We start from the raw sequence: 2500 nt of genomic DNA, 5'->3' as shown, positions 1-2500 counted from the left end.
ATAACAGTAACTCGCTCAACTAAAAGATCTTGGTCCCGCATTTCTTAAACGCTTTGGATTTTTATGAGGCCTATAAAGAATACAATTAGGATCTCACGTATGCCTTTTTAGCTTCATTAGTGATGCATGAACTTTGCTGAACTATCACTAGATTAGCGAGAACTTCCATAAAAAAAAAAGATAGCTACAATGGAGTATATCATCAGTCGAGATAAGGCGTCGAAATATCAAACTCAGGCAAGAGCTCAAGTAATTAGATATATAATAGTGAGACAAATCATAGTGGAAACGCCTCTAATACCAAAACTGTGCGAAGAAAAAAACATTATATCAAAGCCGTAGTATATGAGGAGCGAGGGTTGCACGAGTTTTACCTCTTGCGCCTAAGTAATGTTTGGGGCAGATCCTCCTCTCCTGATCCTGGCAACACAAGGGATTGATTTCATCACTGCGGGTAAAGCACTTGGTAATATAGCGCCTTCCCACTCACTGCTTCCACCGCAGAAATTTTCATTTGACCACAGGTCTTTATATAATCGTTTATTTTCATGCAGCACTTACCTCGTCAACTTCACACACACACACACACACACACACACACACACACACACACACACACACACACACACACACACACACACACACACACACACACACACACACACACACACACACACACATTGTTATTTTCTGCAAAACGATATGAAACTGAAAGAGAGGAAGAGAAAGGGTTTGGAGAGGGAGCCTGGGAGGCAGTAGGTGGCGGGGGAGGGGAGAAGTCGTCACAAGTGTCCTCGTCGTTTATAACCAGACACTTGTCGTAAACTTGGTTAAGCTCCCGTGGCACAGTTTATGAGACCATTGTTTTCTTTATTCCCAAGTATAATGGCGGCAGTAAAAAAGTTGCAGTGGTGTCAACAACTAGAAAAGGAAGGGGAAATTCACAATATTGTGAACATTTATTATTTCACCGAAAATTTTGTAACGTTTGAGGTTCACAACAATTCATTTCATAGGATTGACTTTTTACATTCTGGTATTGTACTTTTTTATATTTTTTTTTCAGTTAAGACCATAGCAATTTTGTTTTCAGTGTTGATGCATTTCTATTCCTTTTGTGGTGTTTGATTTCATGAACATTTTAATTTCAAGAGTTTGAGTATCGAAGTGGTGAAATTTAATTCTCCGCTTGTTGACTTGAAAACAACCGTTTTGCATCAAGAGAATTCAAGATTTGGGCCAAAGGCTTTTGTTCATGATTATTTTCAAGTTCATGATTACATTCAATGGCACTTGCGTCTTAAAGTATCTCTAGCCAAAAGTTATTGAAAATTTCGCAGTATTTCTGGCTGATGTTTTACAGTTTAAGAACATTCCTTTATTGACTTTTTCCATTCTCGCCAGTATAAAACTGTCCATCTCTCATGGTCTTCCACACGCAGTACCTTCAGTGCATTACAGTGTTTGCGTTTTCTTCGTTTTTCATGCCATATGAAACTCGGTACTTCAGAGCTTTAGTTCCAGGATATTACGTTTCATTTTCACACTATATCTGCTTCAGTATCAGCCATATTCAGACAGCTCCAGTTTCTGGATGTTCCAGTTTCTGCCTCTTCGTAATGTGGTCTGACTGGCGCACCTTACAGCCAAGAACATCACCTCAGCTCACCTCAGCTCACTTCTGCTCATCTCAACTCACCTCACTTCATCTTGTCTCACCTGAGGGAGGTAGGTGGAAGAGGAAATTGGACCTGGCCATAAGGGACCTGAGCGGGAATCTGTAATTAATCTCTGTGTGTATACCTGGCTGGTGGGCGGCAGGTGTGAGCTGATTGGGTAATGAAGGCAAGGCGTGATACTGGGTCCAGATGATTGGCTGAAGCTGAGACAGGTGAGATGAGGACTCGCTTGTGCTTGTCCTCCTCAAGACAGATTCGTGGCTCTTTGTTATAATCGTCTTAATGTTATAAATTCAATGATTTGGTAAAAAAAATGTTTAGGTCTTCTCACTGTTTTTTTTTCTTCGCATTTACGTTTAACGTTATGCTTTTCCTGCGTATGGAACCTCATCCACAGGAACCTGAATCGTTTTGTTATGTTTGTTTTTGCTATCACACTTCACATTTCAAGGATAGATAGGATCGAGGCTACTTTGATGGTGAAATGGCAGATGAGAGTTTCAAAAAGCAAGGGTGGACTATTTGAATACAGATAATATAAGGTGGAGTATTACTGGAAGGAAGGAAACACTAAAGGCACTTATAAGGTTAGATGCATAAACAGAAAAACAAACAAACAGATGGACAGAGAACAGATAGACTGACAAAGAAATATTACATGACCTGAAAATGTTTGTCTAAATGGAAGATTGTTTCTACTTGACAATGCATGTTATTTTTTTTAGTGTCTAGACAGGTGGATGAATCAGGAAGCCATTTTATTCCAAGCTTACACCACACCTGTTGTAGGATTACTATTCCTCACATTCTTGGACAAATAA

Source organism: Portunus trituberculatus, chromosome 47, assembly GCF_017591435.1.
Source record: "Portunus trituberculatus isolate SZX2019 chromosome 47, ASM1759143v1, whole genome shotgun sequence".
In the NCBI taxonomy this organism is placed as follows: Eukaryota; Metazoa; Arthropoda; class Malacostraca; order Decapoda; family Portunidae; genus Portunus; species Portunus trituberculatus.
This window is presented reverse-complemented; position numbering follows the sequence as displayed.